The 22612-nt window shown below is 38.6% G+C and overlaps 1 protein-coding gene across 4 annotated transcripts in view; it reads left to right on the forward strand.

Moving 5' to 3' along the window:
- The window catches only part of LOC126322200 (sodium/hydrogen exchanger 9B2-like), a 100613-nt gene that overhangs the window by 1038 nt on the left and 76963 nt on the right, over positions 1 to 22612 (forward strand). For 2 of the 4 annotated variants that reach the window (XM_049994269.1, XM_049994268.1), the window contains exon 2: positions 9775 to 9854. The exons of the other annotated variants lie outside the window; for them this stretch is intronic. The gene's annotated coding sequence lies outside the window, so the exon portion shown is untranslated. The remainder of the gene's footprint in view (positions 1 to 9774; positions 9855 to 22612) is intronic. 4 annotated transcript variants of the gene reach the window in all.

The raw sequence follows: 22612 nt of genomic DNA on the forward strand, positions 1-22612 counted from the left end.
TAGTGCTCATTACGCATCAGTGACACAAATCAAAGTTAGCACTATCATTGCATACGTAAAAAAGATTATTCCAACAGATGCATCTTTTTTTATATATGAATAAATTAGTTCCATCTCCTGTATGGATACTTCATCATGTTTGAATCTAAGAATTGTAGTATAAATCCAAGCCACACTTGCAACCATTGTAAGGCAGTTTTGTTGATAGATGACGGCTATCTTCCAGTACCACATATTTTGATGCAATTTCTGAATTATCTCAAATGATGTAATATCATACTTCGCTTTTGTGTACTTATGCAGTGTGTACCTGGAGCTGAGCCCCATTGTGCATAGAGACTCTTTGGGAAGAGTCAACAAATTATCAACTGTGCCGTGTTTTCTTCCATGTATCAGTCTACCAATTGATTTTAATTTGGCCCCATTTGATTACATTATGCACAGTGTGTGATATATGGCAAGTCAACTTAACTACATATTAATAAAATATAAAACATCAAATTGGCAATGGGCCTGCTGCTGATAATGTTGCATAATTTTCCTCTTGATTGATTTATGTCTTAAAAGTTATTTACATACAACAATATTTTCATGTGTTTACAGTACATACATTACAATGAATGATAGCTTTCCTCACTTTACACACCACATACTAAAAATATTTTTCCATTACTTAATTTTTTAGAAGTTTCTGCCAAGTAGAATCTTATTTAACAGTAGGTTTCTTGTTGTATACGACCTGACTCCTTAATTTAAATGGTGATCTGAAGGTAACTAGTACCGCAGATGCAGCTGGGAAGATGTATTGTAACCTCATTATTTCAACCCCAGTAGAGATTGGAGGGGAGAAAAATCCACGAGGTGACTGAAAAGTTCCAACAATGAGATTTCTGGTAGAATATTAAAACACTGAGTTGACTTTATCTTCTCTCACTTTCTCCCGGAGCTGTGGTTCAATATCTATTTTGTAATAGATTTGGAGTATCAAACTCGGGTTCCATTTCCTGTTCAAACATGGGACGAAATAGCACAATTGTGTATCTGCTTTTTGTTTAGTGATTGTGACACCTTGAAATAACAAATTATCCTCAGTTTAATATTATTTTGCAGGACCATACGAATTACTCAAGCTGAAAGGGTCAATCATACATTTGTTTGATTGCAACACACGCTAGTTTTCTTCATTTTTTTCTGTACTGCAATAGAATTCTCTAAATTGATTAATGAAGTAAGTCAGCATGAATAGAAAATTCCCATGAGGCTGAAGTTCTGAAACACAGTGAATAATCTGAACATTACAGTTTTTTTGTCCACCACTCTTACTTGTTCTGCTGTGTACATCTCTCAAACCATATGATCATCTCATACAAGAAAACTGCTAGAAGTTAGAGCTCTTGGCTACAGTGTAAACATGCACAGAAGAGTGTGTTTTGCCTTCCTGGTATGTAGAGTAGGAAAAATTTCCTAGCACTTTTTGCACATCTGGTGTCAAATTAATAGTGATAATATTGCCAGTTTTTTTAACATAGTTGAGCAATTGAATTACACACTCCCATCTGGTACCAGGTAGCAGAGCAGTGTTTTTTGGCATATGCCTTCCACAGACATTGAAAGTACTTGGGAACCATCCTGATCAAGACTTGCAACTCTGAACACAGATTGGAGCTGGTTCCAGGAAATGTACACCTGGTGCAATAGTACTCAGAAAGTGCTCTGTTTGGTAAGATGACTTGAGGGGTCCACAGGGAACCCTCGTGGCCCTAGAGTGTTAGCAAACCATTGTGGTGATCCAGTAGTGATAGTGATGTGTTGCTTTGTCATTTAAATATGTCCAATCATGAGAGAGTTCATGACCTTTTACGGAACTGGGTGTAAGGTAGATGCTGGGATGGTTCCCTTGAAAGGGCACAGCCGATTTCTTTCGCCATCCTTCCCTAATCCAAACTTGTGCTCCATCTCTTAATGACCTTGTTGTCGATGGGATGTTACACACTAACCTCCTCCTCCGTGAACTTTTTTGACAGTTCCCTTCTTTGAAGGAACTCATATTCTTATTATTTGTTTGCATAGACACATAGACATATTATACAACCTGTCAAACTGTGTGGGTTTTTCTTTTTCAGGTTCGAACATCTAGTCACCTTATTCCTGTGCCCAAACTAATTTGTGGCCTTCAATGTGAAACGAGCAAACACACACTTCTGGGGTTGTGATTGCAGGATTAGCAAACAATGTGATACCAAGCTCACAAGCTGATGACATCATTAACATGCCAGAATAAGAGACTTAGAAAATGACAAATGGATAACTAATGGGAAATACGGAAGCGTCCGATCCCACCCGTCTGCTTTGACCTATGACGTCACAAATATGGCGGAAACGGCCACAAACCACGATTCCAATATGGCATGTATGAAGTCTTTACGTACACATTATGAGGACGAAAATACATCGAAAAACACAACTTTCCATAAAAAGCCTAATAACACTAACCGGACAAGCACATGGTTTTGGGTGGGGGCTATCTAAATATAAACAAATTTAGACACCAACCCCCATACAAAACTGCACAAAATGACAAAAAAAACGACTTTCACAAAACTCCCCAAATACCACTAAACATAATATCCTCTAGAATCTGACACTTCCATTGACCTATATAGCTTAACAGCAGCTTCCAATTGCATAAACTAGGATCAAACACTTCCCTTGGGCTATATAGCTCAAAAACATCTCCCGATACCAATACCAACATACACAGCCACGAACACTTCCCTTGACCTGCACAGTGTTAATTTTATCTGTCATATCCATTCCTGAACAAAAACAACAACCGATTAATTTTACTAAAATTACCAGGCGACGTACAGCGAACAACACAACAACACAAAATCTTTAACTCACTGAAACGAATTCCACTACAGACACAGCCGACACTAACAATTCATGATAATGAGCAAAAGCAGACTGAGCCCATTACATCACACAAACGAAAACCCTGAACATACCACCAAAGAGTACAACAAACCACAACATGACGGCATCTACAAACACGTCAGACTCACAAACCAAACTTCGCGCCGTCATGATGTCGCACACAACGCCCTTATGTCGCGTGTCAAAGCCGACGAGTGGGGTCGGACGCTTCTGGATGATTCAGAAGTATTAGCAAATGAGTGTGACCTCCACGGGAATAGGGAGTTTTGATGGCGAAATTGTTATTACTGCCTTGAAACACCATTCTTTTTTTTGGTCATCAATCTTCTGATTAATTCGCTGTAATCTGCCATGAATTCCTCTCCTGTCCCAACCAGTTCATCTCAGAGTTGGACTCCCACCTAATGTCTACAGTGGTTTTTGTCCATCCTCTACAGCTACAGTTTTTATCCTGTACAGGTACCGCAAGTACTGCAGAAGTTATCCTTGATGTCTTAACACACGTCCTATTATCCAGTTCCTTCTTCTTGTGTTTTCCATGTATTTCTTTCCTTGCAAGGTCTGTTAAGAAACTCACTTCATACATTATCGGGCCATCTAATTTTGAGTATCCTTCTGTAGCACCATGTCTCAAATACTTTGATTCTCTTCTTTTTCTGGTTTTCCTACAATCCATTATTCATTTCCACAAAATTCTCTGCTCCAGATGTGCACTCTCTGAAATTTCTCCCTCAGATTAAGACAGATGTCTGATATTAGTAGACCTGTGTTGCAAAGAAATGCCCTCTTTGCCTCTGTTAGGCTGTTCTTTGCCCTCCTAGTATTGACCATCATGTGTTACTTTTGCTTCCAAGGTTGCAGAATCGCTTCGCTACTACTACTACCACCACTACTACTTTGTGGTCCCCAATTTTGATATTAAGTTTATTGCCAACCTAATTCCTGCTATGCCTCATTACTTCAATGCTCCTTTTGATTACCCTCAATTCCTAGTGCGGAGCATGTCTTGCAGTTCTTCCACACTTTTGCTGAGGATGCAATGTTGTCAGCAAGTGTTGTTGTTATTTACTTCCATCCTAAATTTTAATCTCGCCGCTGAACCTTTCTTTGGTTGGGCATGTTGGTCTGATGATAAAGTGGGAGCCTGGAAAAAGTATGGTTATGGGATTGAATGTCTGTCTGACACAAATTTTTCAGTCTGCCTGTACTTTAGCCTTCACCTCTCAACATTGTGAAGATATTCTCTTTTCCTGGTAGTATTACTGGTGTAGTTCAAGGGCACACATGTTACCAAAGTGGTGTCCAATTGAAATAAATTGCAATATGGCAGCTGAAGATCCCTCTTGGGGGCTCCCAGCCACTCATGCCTTAAGAATGTACTTTACCTTTTTTTTAAAAAAAATTTCTATCATTGCTTCTTGGATGCATAGATTGAATGGTAGGGGTCAAATTCAGCATGTGTGTCCTATTCCCTTTTTAATCAGAGCACTGTCTCTGTGGCCTTCCATTCTAATTTTTCCTTCTTATCTTCCCCTCTAACTTAAATCTAATTCCCTGAGAATTTTGTACATCACACACCATTTTAACTGCCAGGTTAACAAATTCAGTGATTGTGTCTTAAGTCACTTTTCCTCAAGCTTGTAAATGGAATGTCAAAATCGCCATTATATTATTTTTGCTAAAGCAAAACAACCAAACTAGTAGTCGTCTAAGTCATTCTCAGTATACTTTCCCATGCTTCTGTTTGTTATTCGGGGTGCATGTGCTTTTAAGCTGATTGAGAGAGAGTTCTCACACTTATCTGCCCTTCTCTCTTCGGTATTGTATGGGTAATCTTTTCTGAAAGTCTGTTAAGTTTCCAAATGAACTTGAATAGTCATTCAGTTTCCACTTTTCTCAATGATTTTACACATTCTGAAGGAGTGTTATCTACATTCAACTTATCTGATACCAAATCTTCCAAAGTTCTTGTAAACTCTGACTTAAATACTGAATCTCTTATGTTTTCCATGTTGGATCTTCTGTTACATCATCACACAGTACCTCTCCCACATAGAGGCCTTCAGTGTACTGTTTCCACCCATCAGCTGTCTCCTCTGCAGTTAACGATGCTCTTCCTCTTGCACACTTAGTGTTGACAGCTATGCTTTTAATTACACCAAAGGTTATTTTGACTTTTCGATATGCTAACTCAACACTTCCAGTAACCATTTTGTTTTTTCTTCTCATTACTCCTGCAGTGATTTTGCTTTTGCTTTCCTCACTTCCTATTTATTTTATTTCTAAGTGACTTACATTGCTCTTTTCCTGTAATTTTTTAAATTCTTTCTTTAGCCAATCAGCTGGAATATTTCCTCTGATATGCAAGATTTCATTACAGTGACCGTCATTTATCCAGCATTTGTGTTTGGTGTTTCTACAGATATATAATATATTAAAAACTTCAAAATCAGGGCCACAGTAGGATTGAGATTTTTGCCAGAACTGTAATTGTAACTAAATAAAGATTATCATAATGCACATTTGTTGACTTTGCAGCTCACAACTAATTTATCATCTTCCAACCTAATGTAGACTACACACACACGGCATGATTTGTTCACTAGAAGTGTGGCTGCTGTGGCCTCTTAGTGAGGTGGTTCAAGATGGTATTGCTGCCCAAAATTTGCAGTTAGTTTCAAACTTCAAATTATTAAATGATGCTCTCATAAATTGTGGCTTTGGTGAGCCCTGTTGTCAACATATTGGCTATAACAGTTAACTCTTGTGGTGGTGGTATTACTTGAATCGCAGGCTTGTGGTGTAATTTTACGACGGTGGCAAATGAAAAGCCTCTAGTTGCATCAGGCACTCACAATGGGCCACGATTAAATGCTGGAATTACATCTTGCCCATACTGTGCTCAACTGTCAGCAAAATGGCTTGTAACAGTAAATAAAATAATTTAATTTTCAGTTCTAAACCCCGGCTTTTATAGCCATGCCCAGTTTTGACGTTTGTCATCAAGTAGCCAGTCCTATTGTGGCTCTTGATCTGTTAGGGTATATTTTCATTACTGATCTTCTGTGCTGGTGGGATGCAGAGTGTATATCTCCAATTGCATACTGTGCTTCGGGGACCACCACCTGCATTCTGGGCAGAGTGGTACGCCCACGGTACCCCTTCATTCCCCTCCTACTTCTCGTTGATTTTAACTCATTCTTATTGTATCTTGTGTAGTTGGGCTTCCCAGGATTTGCCTTTTGTATCCTCCTTCTGAGGGTTATTCTTGGTTTGACACGCATAGGATTAATAAGGGATTGATGACCTCTAATCTACATGGGTACTCCGCAATTCACACTTACGTGCCTGGCAGAGAGTTCATCGAACCCTTTTCATACTACTTCTGTCATTCCACTCTCAAATGGCGCATAGGAAAACGGAACACGTAAATCTTTCTGTTAAAGCTCTGATTTCTCTTATTTTATTATGATGATTGAAATTTTGTAAATAAATCTTGCTGCAAAGAAAACCGCCTTTGTTTCAATGACTGCCACCTCAACTCGCGTATCATATCAGTGACACACTTACCACTATTGCGCGATAACACACAACAGGCTGCCCTTCTCTGCACTTTTTCGATGTCCTCCGTCGATCCTACCTGGTAAGGATCCCACACCGCACAACAATATTACAGCAGAGGATGGACAACTGTAATGTAGGCTGTCTCTTTAGTGGGTTTGTCGCATCTTCTAAGTGTTCTGCCAACAAAGCGCAGGCTTTTTCACCTTCCCCACAATATTATGTATGTGGTCTTTCCAGTATAATTTGCTCGTAATTGTAATTCCTAGGTAGTCGAATTGACAGCTCTTAGATTTGTGCAATTTTATCGTATTTCTTTTAGTACCTATGTAGATGACCTCACACTTTTCTTTGTTTAGTGCCAATTGCCACATTTTGCACCATACAGAAATTCTCTCTAGATCATTTTGTAATTTGAATTGATTGTCTGATGATTTTACTAGACTGTAAATTACAGTGTCGTCTGCAAACAATGTAAGGGGGCTGCTCAGATTATCACCTAGATCATTTGTGTAAATCAGGAACAGGAGGGCCTATGACACTACCTTGCGGAACGCCAGATATCACTTCTGTTCTATTCAATGATTTACCGTCTACCACTACGAACTGTGACCTCTCTGAGAGGAAATCATGAATCCAGTCACACAACTGAGACAGTACTCCATATGCACGCAATTTGATTAATAGTCACTTGTGAGGAACGGTATCAGAAGCTCTCTGGAAATGTAGGAATATGGAATCTATTTGATATCCAATGTCGACAGCACTCAGTACTTCATGGGAATAAAGAGGTAGCTGTGTTGCACAAGAACGATATTTTCTGAATCCGTATTGGCTATGTATCAGTAAGTCATATTCTTCAAGGTGACTCATAATGTTAGAGTACAGTGTATGCTCCAAAATCCTACTGCAAATTGAGGTCAGTGATATGGGTCTGTAATTCAATGGGATACTCCTATTTAATTTCTTGAATATTGGTGTGGCCTGTGTTACTTTCCAGTCTTTAGGAACAGACCTTTCATCAATTGAGCAGTTGTATGGGATTGATAAGAAAGGCGCTATTGTGTCTGCGTACTCTGAGAGAAACCTGATTATTATACCATCTGGACTGGAAGACTTGCCTTTCTTAAGTGATGTTAGTTGTTTCACAACACCTAAGATATCTACTTTTATGTCACTCATGCTAACAGCTGTTCTGATTTCGAATTCTGGAATATTTACTTTGTCTTCTTTCGTGAAGGAATTAGGGAAAACTATTTAGTAACTCCACATTAGAGGCACCATCATCAGTAACATTTCCATCGCTATCGCGGAGTGATGGTATTGACTGTCTTTTGCCACTGGTGTACTTTACATACGACCAGAATCTCTTTGGGTTTTCTACCATATTTTGAGACAATTTCATTGTGGAAACTATTAAAAGCATCTCACATTGAAGTCCGCACTAAATTTCGAGCTTCCGTGAAACTTAGCCAGTCTTGGAGATTTTACGTTAATTGTTCTATTTGCTGTGGAAACAGAAGTATCTCTTCTCCAACACAGCAGCTATATCTGGTTCAGTACATCTTGACTGTGTACACATTATTGAAGTTTCTATTATCAAATTAACCTCATCTTTATTGTGGAATGTATATTAGGGTTCTTTTGTGGTCCATTCACAGATGGAGCGTGAGAAGAGTGGCCACTAGCATGCCCCTGTTCAATCTGTTCTTGAATTTTATCATCATGTCCATTTTAGTCCAATCTGATACATATCCCATGCACTAGCCTTTAAAGTTGAAAAAAAAAATGTTTTGTTGGCAGTATGTTTTGTAGACAAATAACATTTTCTCAAAATTGTATCTGTAAATTAAAGCCTAATTGTGATGAAACCTGTATGATTGCTCAGCTTTGTATTCCCAAAACTCTGAGCAAAATTTTAGAAATTGGTTGAAGATGTAACTGCTGTCAAATGTTACCGAATTCTTCAAATCATTTATGGCTATTACATTGACAGTCAGGCAGTTTGAATGATAAAGTCATGTTGAAAATATTTATGGCCTACTTTCATAAAATTTGTTTAATATTACTTAATACTTCTTCGATTAGGTCTCATGTTGACTATTTCTATTTGATAGGTAAATATTTTGCAGCACTCTTTCCACTTCTGTGTGCAGTTTTAAAAGTGTGTACAGTATTTACCAATAGTGGCTGCATTGAATTTTGTATAATGTGTCCATTGGTGATAACTGTTTCTCTTTTGGTGTTAATTTGTTTGAGAAGTGGGAATGAAATCAAGAAAGTCCATTACTGAGAGTAAAATTGGCTGCTGTCCCATTTTCTTTGTTTCAGCACTACATATTTGATGAAAGAATGTGCAGATGTGTTATTTTGCTGCAAAAATTGATTCTTCCTTAGAATTGTTTCTCAATTTTTACGGAGGAATCTTTTCAGCATCAAATACGGGTAGTGCTTTGGTCACCTGATTTTTTTCCTTCTGTCAGAAATGTATTAATACTCAGTGCTACAGTTGCAGGAAATTATTTGCATAATATTTTCCCCACACATCATCATTTGCAGTCTTAATGTTTGGATTACCTATTGTGATAAGGGCTGCTACACTTATGGTTATCCCAAGAGTTGGCATAAACTCTGATATTTCATGAAAGATAATGTTAATCTGCCTATGAGAATTTTAGAATGTGGTTACCTGAGCTGGTGGTGATACTGAATTCTTTTGTAAGTTGTCTAACACTTCCGTTGGTTAGTTTATAGGAGAACCTCCACTTATCAAAAGAATAGAAGATATCAGTGATATATATATAATAACTAATATTGCAATGATTGGAGTTAGGTGCTGCATGAAGAATATTCAGGAACTGGAGGGACACATTAAGTAGCATTTAGCTGCTTGTAAGATTGTGCAGTGGTCTCACTGATTTTTTTAAATCATCATGCAGTGCACTACTCCTTGTGGTTGCACTTGCACACAGGTCATGAATACTGTTGTAGCTCAGTATTGAAAAGGCCATTACTGAATAGGAAAGGGAGTTACTGAGATGTCATCCTGGCGAGTGCCAACTAACTGTTAGTTTGCAATTTGAACATTTTGAACAAATCTTTAAAAGTATCAGAAACAAAAAACCAATGTTATGCAGTATGGTGATAAATGGTGCAGATGGAAGCAGGAGGTTCTTCACGACATCTTAACATTTTCCTGCAAATATATATTAATAGCAGTACTAATGTGTTCTTTAAGAGTATTATTTTTAAAGATTACTTTTCTCTGTCGAACAGATTACCTCAGAAAGGTGTCAGTCCACCACTTTTCAACAAACTCTCCATGTAGACATAACCTCCTGAGTTAGGAATTCTTGGTGAGTAAGGAAATTCTTTTTGGATAAGTATATTTTCAACATTCCCCAGTCATTTAGCATGCACTGTTGGAAGGAACTTCACTGTTGTACCCACTGGAACTCAAATTATGATAATACTGCATCTGGTTGAAATGATGGCCACCAGTGATTTCTCATCTCTGTTGGTAGTTGGAAATTTGTTCACTGCCAGTGAGCTGTAAGCTACCATTGTGCCAGCTGCTAAGTTGATTGAGAATTGTAAAATATGCCCTTGGTGTGTCCATGGCAATAACAGTGAAAAGAGAATTGTCACTATTCACATCATCACTTTTCGATATCAAAGATGTTAAGATATGAGCTCTTCTCGGAGCCTGATCTGAATAGAATGACAGATGAGATAGAACCACTGCATGTCATCTGCCAGGACAACTGTCTGACATTTTTTTTGTGTGTTACACAATCATAGAGGTACGACTCTTCAATGGGCTCATAACCTGATGTGCATTTTATAACTGAATGGTTCAGTGGGAAACATTCAGGCAAGTTCCATGTTATTGACAGTGATTGTGAATTTTATGGATAACACCAGAATGAAAACTCCCGTTGACACAGTCATCAGAGATGGATTAGAAGAGGAGTTGTTGCAATCTTAGCTGTAGAACATGAGTAACATTACTAAATGTGTACAGCATATTCTGTCTTTTAACTTACCAAATAATTACTAATCCACAAAATTTTGCTAGTTATAGCTAATTTTAATTGCTGTGAGCTAAAATGAGAGAAGGAACGAAGTAAAGGAAGTGGAGAAGACATGAATAATCAGTTTTTCCTTCCTTCCTGAATGAAAGATGACTAATGTTAGCTAGTTGCTTGTATGTACCAAGCACAATGGTCATGTTGCTGCCCCATGAAGAATGGTTTTATGAGGAGATATATCTTCAGAACTGAAAACTAAAACATTTTTGCAAACATTTGAGATATAAATTCAAGCCACAGAAACCTCACAAAACAGTTTTTCTCACAGATTCAAAACAAACAATCTGAAGCAGATGGAGGCAGCAGTATGTTCCAGACTTCGTTTAGAATATGGGTACTTATGCTTTTGTCTTCCGGAGATAGACTAGAGGAACAGCGTCTCTGACAAACGCACAACATGGGCGAGAAACGAACTCATAGATGTACTGCCACAAGTGCAACTATATAAGTAGGGAAAAATAGTAAAGGAATTAGATATGTCTGAAACTTTGAAGTCAGTAAAGTGTTTGAATAAGTTAATTTAAAAGATATGCTTTGAAATGTAATGATGAAAGCGTAATATCTGAAGATGGGATTGTGAGTCTGTGACTCCACTTCTTTAAATCTATTTTTGTGAATGTATATTTGTTAACAATTGTTATATACCACTTGCTTCAGACCTTGATCATTTTATTTAACACAGCAGTCTACGTGAATTTAAACAGTAATAAAGATACCATAAGTTCAGTGATCTACTGCAAGAAAGAAAAATGCTTGGATCTCTGTTAACAAGATACACCACCAGAATGCATGATTTACGGCTTCTTTTACCTTTAATTCATTACTGCTTATATCAAAAATGAAACAATGGAAGAGCTGCAATACACGGGAGTGTGCTAAGAATCAAATAAACACAAAGTTGTGGGAATTTGAAAGTGTAAACTGCAAGAGCCAAACTACTATTGAGAGTTTATCTAGCAACTTACAAGCACGAACACACCACCACACCGCCTAAGAAGCCCGAGACAAGTTAAAACATATATATACACTTATACAACATTGTAGATAATTTGGTTTGCTGAAAGCTCTCCTCACAACTTGACTGGAGAGTTGCACTTCAATAGAAGAAAATGTCTCCAAAATACTTTCTGCATGGAATAAATGAAACACACTTTAAAGTGAAAGATGAGTGGGCACGATGCATTTTACTGGCAGGGCAATTTGATGACTACAGACCAATGATTATGGCATTATGAACTACAGTAGAAAAATAACAAGAGGTGAAGTTTTCACAGGAATTGGAAGAAGAGCAAGAAGATACAGAAATATGAATTGTACCGAGGGGACTGAAGTGTTATAGCTCTAATAAATATGGTCACATTTGCTAAAAAAATCTCAGAAAAAAACATGCCTGTGGCATTAAATATGTGGAAACTATTGATTTTTCATGAGTTTTGTTCTTGGACAGTAGAGACAAGATTATCTTTTCAATATGAATGTTTGTGTTCTTATTTGTGTGGACTGAAGGAGGCAGGATCAGTTGCAGACACTAAACATTTTCTGAGAGTGGTGGGTGACAGTCTGAAAAAGTAGTTTTTGTACACAGTGTGTGATAAAAAGTAACTTAAAGAATGAAGAAATAATACATCAAAAAATGGTATGTTTGCACAAAAATAAAATGGAGTGGCAGAAAGGTATATTGCAAAAAAAAAAAAAAAAAAAAAATTGCTTATTGTTTGGTGCAGGATTGTGGAAAATGTACCGTGGGTAAAGCTGTATTTCATAAATAAATAAAAGTCTAAAAGGACATGACACTGGACCAATCATTTACCAGAAAGAAATCTGCCATTGGCACCAAAGTGTTTCATAGTGAGACCTATGTCTGTTCACCAAAAGCAGCAGATGTAAAAAAAAAAAAAAAAAAAAAAAAAAAAAAAAAAGAATCAATGCTTACCAATATTTTGAAGAGACCAGGCCATATCGGCTATTTCAAACCACCCAACACAAAGTTAATAAATACAAAAGATGTGCTGTTTAATAAATAATGTAATTCGAAAGAATAATTGTACAGTAAGAACTTTTAAAAACTTTGTGGAACTGGAAAGGTTAATAATTGTATTTATGAAGTTCACCCAAGACAGACAAAAATACTTTATCTTTGCAGCAAATTTGAACACTTAGAAGCTTATAAAGAATTCCAAAACCACCAAGGATGTCTTGTTGTATGTCTTATTACTTCAGGCACACAAGATTTGTATGCAAAGCAGCAGTTTTTTTTTTTAAGTGAATTTTGTACAAGTGACTGCAGGCATTTAAAGTACAAATGCAGCCCAGATTATAAAATTGAACATCGGAAATAGTTCTTACACAATAAAAGAAGTAATAGGCTCCAAGTGGATTTTTAAAACTTAAGAGAATCTACAGCACATTACCAGCTGCAAGGAACATATAGTAGTCAGTGAGTGCACACAAACAAAAGGTACGCACTATGAAAAAATGTATGTCTCCAGTAAGCCAATACTGTTCACATAGATATATTTGGTTTAGCTGCTGGATATGATTTAGATAAGCACTATGTACATATTACAGCATTTCTTCAAAGCGACATGAAAGAACACATTTTAATTTAAATCCCAAAACTTGATTGTATCAATAAAACTGTTAAAAGTATCATGGAGCTTTTGAAGGAAAATTGTGGTTTAAAACAATTTAGTTGCAATGATAATATTAAGCTAGATAAAGTGCTGTTAAGCTTCAGCTTTAAAATATGTACGGTGGATCCATGTGTGGATCACAATAATAATGAAAGTGGCATAGTAATTGATGCAGTTCATGTCAACAGCATAACAATTTTTAATGATAATGTTCAAGTGAAGGAAAGATTAAAAAACCAAGATGAATAGCAATTTAAATTGAATAATTTAGATCTGTCAGATTTCTTTGGCGTGTTAATTATGAGTTTTAATAGGGAACTGTTATGGTAGATAAGTCTCATTATATAGAATGTGATAAATATTCCATTGGCCATTTGTCGTAAGCACAATTGGGCACAATACCTGATCTTCCATGTGCAATCACAGTTGTACACTGCCCCACTGGAAGGCGGTTGGAATAACCCCATCATGAATTGTAGTCAGTGTCCATCATCTTGCACCAAGTGTGCTTCAATATTCACAAGATCATCATCTGTTGAAGTAGGAAAGTTCTCATGTATAATTATATTGTCTCAGTTTTTTGTGTTGTACTTGGTTTTTTAAATTGATTAGCTTTAGTTTTTGTTATGACTTTGTTGTATATTTGTAATTACTGTAATTAATTCAATGTCTTTGATATGAGAAATAAAAAATTAAAAAATCTCCAGAGAAAATGTCAATGGCACAACCTTTTAACCACAAGTAGCATTTATGGCATGTACCACAAAAAAATATTCCAAACTTCAGATCTTACTGCAGGATACTGTGCACATATAAAAGAGAAATAACTGTTTAGGCTGATGTGTGTTACACCTGTTACCATGTGCTCTGACACACAAAGTTTGTCTGGGAGAACCACTGAAGCCTGTGTTGATGGGTTTGCACAGGATACTTTATCATCTTTGAACACACACATCAGACTTTTTTCATTTCAGTGACACCATGATCTCTATACACCTCACTCAACTGGTGATGAACCGAATGTAATGCATTTCCAGTTGGCTTCGTATAGAGAAGATGATTGTTTAGGAAATACATCAGCAAATGGCCATGGAAGCCTCAATTTTAATGCTTTACAACTGGTTTGTGTAGGTAATAGATGGTTATATGCTGTTTTAGTACACTGAATGCCAACAAGTTATATATGGAAACACTTCTCCCTCGAGTGACAGCTGCAAGAGTTCATAAGCTTCTGCTGCCTGCTCGGATATGCTAAGAGTGTCCATACACTTTAAGCTCAGCAATGCTTTTATATGTGCATGAACCACAAAGAACAAAATTAGAATGTAGATCTTGATTGCACATTGTAAAAGACAAAATTATACAACTATACAAAGCAAGATACATCATTGTTAACGGGTAATTTGAGTAAGTAGACCCAGTGGCATATGCACAGTGACACACACTTTCACTCTGTTGCTCTCACTCTCTAAATTAAATAAATAAAGGTCAGTACCTGAATTTGAAATTCTCATAGACTGTTAGCATTTGGTGAATTGAATGAGGAAGTAATGAAAGCAAGAAAGAAAAACTTAGACATGACAGAAGCAATAATGCAAGAGCGTTTCAGAACTGAAAAAAATATTTTTTTAATTAATGATGATGTGCACAAGGTACAGGAAGAAGGATATAAGTAGGCAATGTAAAAATGAAAGTAGTGTGAAGACCTAGAAGACTACATTAGTAACTTCTAAATTGCCAGTGTCAAGTAATATATGTTAATGATTTTGAGGTTATATCTATATGTAACTTGTGTCGACAACAATCATTATCATTAAGGATGTTCCTCTTGTGTCAAACACATTTCTTAGACATCTTAAATGAAGTGTGGAAACAGGGTTGAAATGAGAATGTTATTGAAATTGCAGTAGTTAATAAATTTGTTAACAACCCAGGAAGTTCATGTTTTCATTTCTAAAATACAGCTTGGCTGTGGAAAAGGGTAAAGAGAAGATAACTGAATAGATGGAAAGCATGTTTTGCCATAAGTGTTCTGTGTTAGATGATTTGAAACATCTTCAGTGGCCTTGAATGTATACACACTTACAAGCATATTTTGTCATTGTAAAATAGTTAAAAGCTACACATAACTCTGGCTCTGACACTTTCTTGCTCAATATGTTTTATTACTTGCTGTGTGTCTTGATTTAGCACTGGAAGTGTGCTCGTCCTTCTGCTTGTGAACCTGTTCTTGTATTTCTAGTGTTATAACTTCACTCCTGGAAATTGAAATAAGAAGACCGTGAATTCATTGTCCCAGGAAGGGGAAACTTTATTGACACATTCCTGGGGTCAGATACATCACATGATCGCACTGACAGAACCACAGGCACATAGACACAGGCAACAGAGCATGCACAATGTTGGCACTAGTACAGTGTATATCCACCTTTCGCAGCAATGCAGGCTGCTATTCTCCCATGGAGACGATCGTAGAGATGCTGGATGTAGTCCTGTGGAACGGCTTGCCATGCCATTTCCACCTGGCGCCTCAGTTGCACCAGCGCTCGTGCTGGACGTGCAGACCGCGTGAGACGATGCTTCATACAGTCCCAAACATGCTCAATGGGGGACAGATCCGGAGATCTTGCTGGCCAGGGTAGTTGACTTACACCTTCTAGAGCACGTTGGGTGGCACGGGATACATGCGGACGTGCATTGTCCTGTTGGAACAGCAAGTTCCCTTGCCGGTCTAGGAATGGTAGAACGATGGGTTCGATCACGGTTTGGATGTACCGTGCACTATTCAGTGTCCCCTCGACGATCACCAGAGGTGTACGGCCAGTGTAGGAGATCGCTCCCCATACCATGATGCCGGGTGTTGGCCCTGTGTGCCTCGGTCGTATGCAGTCCTGATTGTGGCGCTCACCTGCACGGCGCCAAACACGCATACGACCATCATTGGCTCCAAGGCAGAAGCGACTCTCATCGCTGAAGACGACACGTCTCCATTCATCCCTCCATTCACGCCTATCGCGACACCACTGGAGGCGGGCTGCACGATGTTGGGGCGTGAGCTGAAGACGGCCTAACGGTGTGCGGGACCGTAGCCCAGCTTCATGGAGATGGTTGCGAATGGTCCTCGCCGATACCCCAGGAGCAACAGTGTCCCTAATTTGCTGGGAAGTGGCAGTGCGGTCCCCTACGGCACTGCATAGGATCCTACGGTCTTGGCGTGCATCCGTGCGTCGCTGCGATCCGGTCCCAGGTCGACGGGCACGTGCACCTTCCGCCGACCACTGGCGACAACATCAATGTACTGTGGAGACCTCACGCCCCACGTGTTGAGCAATTCGGCGGTACGTCCACCCGGCCTCCCGCATGCCCACTATACGCCCTCGCTCAAAGTCCGTCAACTGCACATACGGTTCACGTCCACGCTGTCGCGGCATGCTTCCAGTTTTAAAGACTGCAATGGAGCTCCGTATGCCACGGCAAACTGGCTGACACTGACGACGGCGGTGCACAAATGCTGCGCAGCTAGCGCCATTCGACGGCCAACACCGCGGTTCCTGGTGTGTCCGCTGTGCCGTGCGTGTGATCATTGCTTGTACAGCCCTCTCGCAGTGTCCGGAGCAAGTATGGTGGGTCTGACACACCGGTGTCAATGTGTTCTTTTTTCCATTTCCAGGAGTGTAGTTATCCAGCACACAACCTGTTTACCCAAGTAACTGTATTATTGTGTTTCATTTTCGATAATGTGTCCAATTATTTGGCTATATTTATTCGATGCCTGCAGTCATTGGTTTTGGTGTTCTCATAAACCAGTTAGAAATGTTTAATTTCAATTTTTTATTCAATTATTTGCGGACAATTAACACTGTGTGGATATTTTGTTTTTAATGGTCGTGCAATACAAAAGCAGAAACATTTATCTTTGTATGCTCTGAAAGACCTATGCATGACTTGCACTACAGTCTCTGTTAAGTATAAAGATAGATGTGTTTAAATTACCTTATGTACAGAATAATATTAAATACAGAAAATAATCACTAACCTCCTGCACTACGTTGTAGTTGAGTCACACCACTTAGTGTGTCCCATTTACCCTGACCACTCTAAATGATTTTTTGTGCAGAATCAAAATTAAAAGAAAGTCCCTAGGAAATGTTACTTTAGCTACCAGGGGACATGAACTAGTATAATTATCTTTCTTGTAATTCTGGTCATTACAAAGATGTGAACAGAGTAGTAGTACTACTTCGTTTTAAATAGTGCCCTTTATTTTTTTATTTAGTAATGCACTTAATCAACTCAGATTATGTCAAAATTGTGTTGTGTATTCCCAAAAACATGATGTTCAGCTTCATATGAAACTGAAACGGCAATCTTTAGTAACATTTTTTACTACTTTAATCCACTATGGGCACAAAAAGGGATACAACATCCATAGGTTCTCAGAGTTACTCTGCCTTAGTAGTACTACATGTCTACCATCAACACAATAAAAATAAAGTAATTATGATGCAGTTTTTAATCAAGGACTGCCTTTATTGTACACAACATATTATCCCCTTTATTCTAAAACAAGAAATGTGCATTGTATTGTTTATGAACTAGGGGCAACCGAATGATTCCTACTGAGCAAGATGGTGCAGTGGTTAGCACACTGGACTCGCATTTGGGAGGACAGTGATTCAAACCTGTGTTCAGTCATCCTGATTTAGGTTTCCTATGATTTCCTTACATCGCTTCAGGCAAGTACCGTGATGGTTCCTTTGAAAGGGTATGGCTAACTTCGCCTCCCTCCTTCCCTAATCAGACGGGACTGATGACCTTGCTGTTTGTCTCTCCCCCCCCCCCCCCCCCCCCCCCACACACACACACACCAAATCAGCCAACCAACTGACTAATGTTTCCCAGTTTTAAAAATCATCTATGATTATTTAAGAACTCTATCTGTGTGTGATTTATTGTTACCACATTTGCAGATGCTAGGATATGAGTTGCACAATCATACCTCCCTCCCCTTGGAGGTGGAGGTGGTAATTGCACATTCGCTGTTCTGGAAGTACCAAATCATACTCTACTTTCTCATATGTTCTAAAAGCAAATCAGACATATTGGATGCCAAATCGAATGAAATTGCTTGAAAATAAATTGCAAATCAAATATTGAGTCCTTAATAAAACTCTAATCAAGCTTAGCTACGGAGACCTTTGATCTGCACCACTTCTCTTTAATATCTGGTTCGGACAGCACATGCAGTTTCATCGATCGACAAACTGCATTAACCCTCACGGTACTAAGCCATTTTCATTAATGTGCATTACCAAGGGGAGGGTACTTTGTACCCACTATAAAAAATTAAAAATAAATAAAATTCATTAATTGTTCTTCAATTACATTAATAACATGCTTTTGAAAGATCTATTGATGCATAATCAGGATCCAGAACCTGAATATTTCTTTTAAAACTGAATTAAAAAATTCATTTTACATCTTTCACTTACTTCATCATTTAGGTTTGCTAAGTCTAATTATCTTGAGAAAAATTGTAGTAAATGTTGTCATACTTTTATTCAAGTACACATTACTATAATTAAAAAGTATTACAAAAATTTGAGGCAATATACAAATAACTTGGGTACATAATGTAGTTTTGTGAGAAGAATTATTCACCACTTTCTTTGGAACATACTTCACACTTGGAACATGCAACAATTTTGTTTTGTGTGTGTGTGTGTGTGTGTGTGTGTGTGTGTGTGTGTGTGTGTGTGTGCGCCACACCACATGTGTATTTCTTAAAAGTGTTGCAGATTATTGTTGTTTTGTTCACTTTCTTGTACTTTCCTGCTTCCTAATGGCTTTCACTAACGCATAAATGACATCTACCTTGTTCCTTGGTTCCTGAAGATTGATTGATTGATTGATTGATTGACCTTTACCACCATGAGCTTCCTTTGCACCGAAGTTCTGCTTGATTTTCCATACAAGAATACCCTCCACACTTGAAACTACAGGCTTTTGGAGTCCTACAGTATTTGCAGCCTTTTTTTCAATGTGTGGTTTCGTGAGCTGTAGTCCCAGTTCTCAAAGAAAAAGTCATCGCTTCTTAGGTTTTTTCTTATTCCAGTCCAGGAAGTTCAACAACTATTTACCATTGCTGTGTCCACAACAGTATAGAAAACACAGTGGCCATCTTCTTGTAGCCCTCTTAGTTGAGTATTTCCTCACCATTTGGTCCATCATGTCAATAAATTTATAATTGTTTTCTTCTTAGTGTCAGTAGGTGAACCAGTTGCAGCATCATAATATTGAGATCTCCCCCCATGAACCTCAGACCTTGCCGCTGGTGGGGAGGCTTGCGTGCCTCAGCGACACAGATAGCTGTACCATAGGTGCAATCACAAAGGAGGAGTATCTGTTGAGAGGCCAGACAAACGCGTGGTTCCTGAAGAGGGGCAGCAGCTTTTTCAGTAGTTGCAGGGGCAACAGTCTGGATGATGTCCTGATCTGGTCTTGTAACACTAACCAAAACGGCCTTGCTGTGCTGGTACTGCGAACGGCTGAAAGCAAGGGGAAACTACAGCCGTAATTTTTCCCAAGGGCATGGAGCTTTACTGTGTGGTTAAATGATGATGGCGTCCTCTTGGGTAAAATATTCCGGAGGTAAAATAGTCCCCCATTCTGATCTCTAGGCGGCGACTACTCAGGACGACGAGGTTATTAGGAGACAGAAAACTGGCGTTCTACATATTGGAAAGTGGAATGTCAGCTCCCTTAATCGGGCAGGTAGGTTAGAAAATTCAAAAAGGGAAATGGATTGGTTGAAGTTAGATATAGTGGGAAATACCCCAGTAGTACAAGTTTATATGTCAACTAGCTCCACAGATGACGAAGAGAGTGATGAAATATATGATGAGATAAAAGAAATTATTCAGATAGTGAAAGGTGACAAAAAATTTAATAGTCATGGGTCACTGGAATTCAGTAGTAGGAAAAGGAAGAAAGGAAATGTAGTAGGTGAATATGGAATGGGGGAGGAAATGAAAGAGTAAGCCGCCTGGTAGAATTTTGCACAGAGCATAACTTAACCATAGCTAACACTTGGTTCAAGAAACATGAGAGAAGGTTGTGTACATGGAAGAGGTCTGGAGATACTGGAAGGTTTCAGATAGATTATGTAATGGTAAGACAGAGATTTAGGAACCAGGTTTTAAATTGTAGGACATTTCCAGGGGCAGATGTGGACTCTGACCACAATTTATTGGTTATGAACTGTAGATTAAAACTGAAGAAACTGCAAAGTGGTGGGAATTCATGGAGTTGGGGCCTGTATAAACAGAACCAGAGCTTGTAGAGGGTTTCAGGGAGCGCATTAGGGAACGAATGGGGAAAGAGATACAGAAGAAGAAGAAGAAGAAGAAAAAGAAGAAGAAGAAGAAGAATGGGTAGCTTTGCGGGATGAAATAGTGAAGACAGCAGAGGATAAAGTAGGTAAAAAGACGAGGGCTAGTAGAAGTTCTTGGGTATCAGAAGATATATTGAATTTAATTGATGAAAGGAGAAAATATAAAAATGCAGTACATGAAACAGGCAAAAAAGAATACAAATGTCTCAAAAATGAGATGGACAGGAAGTGCAAAATGGCTAAGCAGGGATGGCTAGAGGACAAATGTAAGGATGTAGAGGGGAATGATAGATACCGCCTACAGGAAAATTAAAGAGACATTTGTAGAAAAGAGAACCACTTGCATGAATATCAAGAGCTCAGAGGGAAACCAGTTTTAAACAAAGAAGGGAGAGCAGAAAGGTGGAAGGAGTATATAGAGGGTCTATACAATGACGATGTAGTTGAGGACAATATTATGGAGATGGAAGAGGATGTAGATGTAGATGAAATGGGAGATATGATAATGCGTGAAGAGTTTGACTGAGCACTGAAAGACCTAAGTCGAAACAAGGCCCCGGCAGTAGATAACATTCCAGTAAAACTGCTGACAGCCTTGGGAGAGTCAGCCATAACAAAGCTCTACCATCTGGTGAGGAAGATGTATGAGACAGGTGAAATACCTCAGACTTAAAGAAGAATATAATAATTCCAATCCCAAAGAAAGCAGGTGTTGACAGATGTGAAAATTACCGAACAATCAGTTTAACAAGTCACGGCTGCAAAATACAAATGCGAATTCTTTACAGACTAATGGAGAAACTGGTAGTCTCTGACCTCAGGGAAGATCAGTTTGGATTCCATAGAAATGTTGGAACACCAGAGGCAATACTGACCCTACGGCATACCTTAGAAGATAGATTAAGGAAAGGCGCAAACCTACGTTTCTAGCATTTGACATTGTTGACGGGAATACTCTCTTTGAAGTTCTGAAGGTGGCAGGGGTAAGATACAGAGAACGAAAGGCTATTTACAATTTGTACAGAAACCATATGGAAGTCATAAGAATAGAGGGGCATGAAAGGGAAGCAGTGGTTGGGAAGGGAGTGAGACAGGATTGTAGCCTATCCCTAATGTTATTCAATCTGTATATTGAGCAAGTAGTAAAGGAAACAAAAGAAAAATTCTGAGTAGGCATTAAAATCCATGGACAAGAAATGAAAAATTTGAGGTTTGCTGATGCCATTGTAATTCTGTCAGAGACAGCAAAAAGACTTGGAAGAGCAGTTGAACGGAATGGACAGTGTCTTGAGAGGAGAATATAAGATGAATATCTACAAAAGCAAAACAATGATAATGGAATTTAGTCGAATTAAGTTGGGCGATGCTGAGGGAATTAGATTAGCAAATGAGACACTTAAAGTACTAAATGAGTTTTGCTATTTAGGGAGCAAAATAACTGAAGTTTGGATGGTAGGGGACGAGGTACTGGCAGAATGGAAGCTGTGATGATGAATCGTGCTTGGGTAGCTCAGTTGGTAGAGCACTTGCCCGTGAAAGGCAAAGGTCCCGAGTTGGGGTCTCAGTCTAGCACACAGTTTTAATCTGCCAGGATGTTTCAAAATAACTGATGATGGTCGAAGTAGAGAGGTTGTAAAATGTAGACTGGTAATGGCAAGGAAAGCCTTTCTGAAGAAGAGAAATTTGTTAACATCGAGTGTAGATTTAAATGTCAGGAAGTCGTTTCTGAAAGTATTTGTATGGAGTGTAGCCATGTATGGAAGTGAAACAGCGATGATAAATAGTTTGGACAAGAAGAGAACAGAAGCTTTCGAAATGTGGTGCCACAGAAGAATGCTGAAGATTAGATGGGTAGATCACATAACTAATGAGGGGGTATTGAATAGAATTGGGGAGAAGAGAAATTTGTGGCACAACTTGACTAGAAGAAGGGATTGGTTGGTAGGGCATATTCTGAGGCATCAAGGGATCACCAATTTAGTATTGGGGGGTAGCGT

Source organism: Schistocerca gregaria, chromosome 2 (genome assembly GCF_023897955.1).
Source record: "Schistocerca gregaria isolate iqSchGreg1 chromosome 2, iqSchGreg1.2, whole genome shotgun sequence".
Classification (NCBI taxonomy): domain Eukaryota; kingdom Metazoa; phylum Arthropoda; class Insecta; order Orthoptera; family Acrididae; genus Schistocerca; species Schistocerca gregaria.